Below are 426 nucleotides of genomic sequence, written 5' to 3'. Positions count from 1 at the left end.
GGGATAAATGAAGATGTTTGACCTGGAAATTTAAAGATGGTTGCTCCCAAAGGATGTGCATGGCTTCCATAATTTTTAATGGGAAGCTTGTGGAAGCAGAGTCCAGAATTTTGAAACAATCATCTGAACAAAGGGATCGACAATTTTCAGAACCTCTCAGGTGCTTAAAGATACCCTTAAAAGCATGTTATAGTTTGAAGAGGAATTTCTAGTATTTTTCTGCAGTTTTACGAAGCTCTTCTGCTTTTCTTTTCTTTAGCTTGTTTGAATGTTTCTGATCTTATCGAAGATCAGTGGTTCTATTACAAGTAATGACAAATGTCTAAAGCTACTAATATAATCTTATTGTATCATTAAAGTGCGAATTTTTATTTTTATGTGATGGTTGCCTGGTTAAGAGTAGTTTCAAACTTCTTCAATGGTTTC

Source organism: Pocillopora verrucosa, chromosome 10 (assembly GCF_036669915.1).
Source record: "Pocillopora verrucosa isolate sample1 chromosome 10, ASM3666991v2, whole genome shotgun sequence".
Lineage (NCBI taxonomy): Eukaryota > Metazoa > Cnidaria > Anthozoa > Scleractinia > Pocilloporidae > Pocillopora > Pocillopora verrucosa.
The sequence above is the reverse complement of the archived record's forward strand: the minus strand, read 5'-3'. Positions refer to the sequence as shown.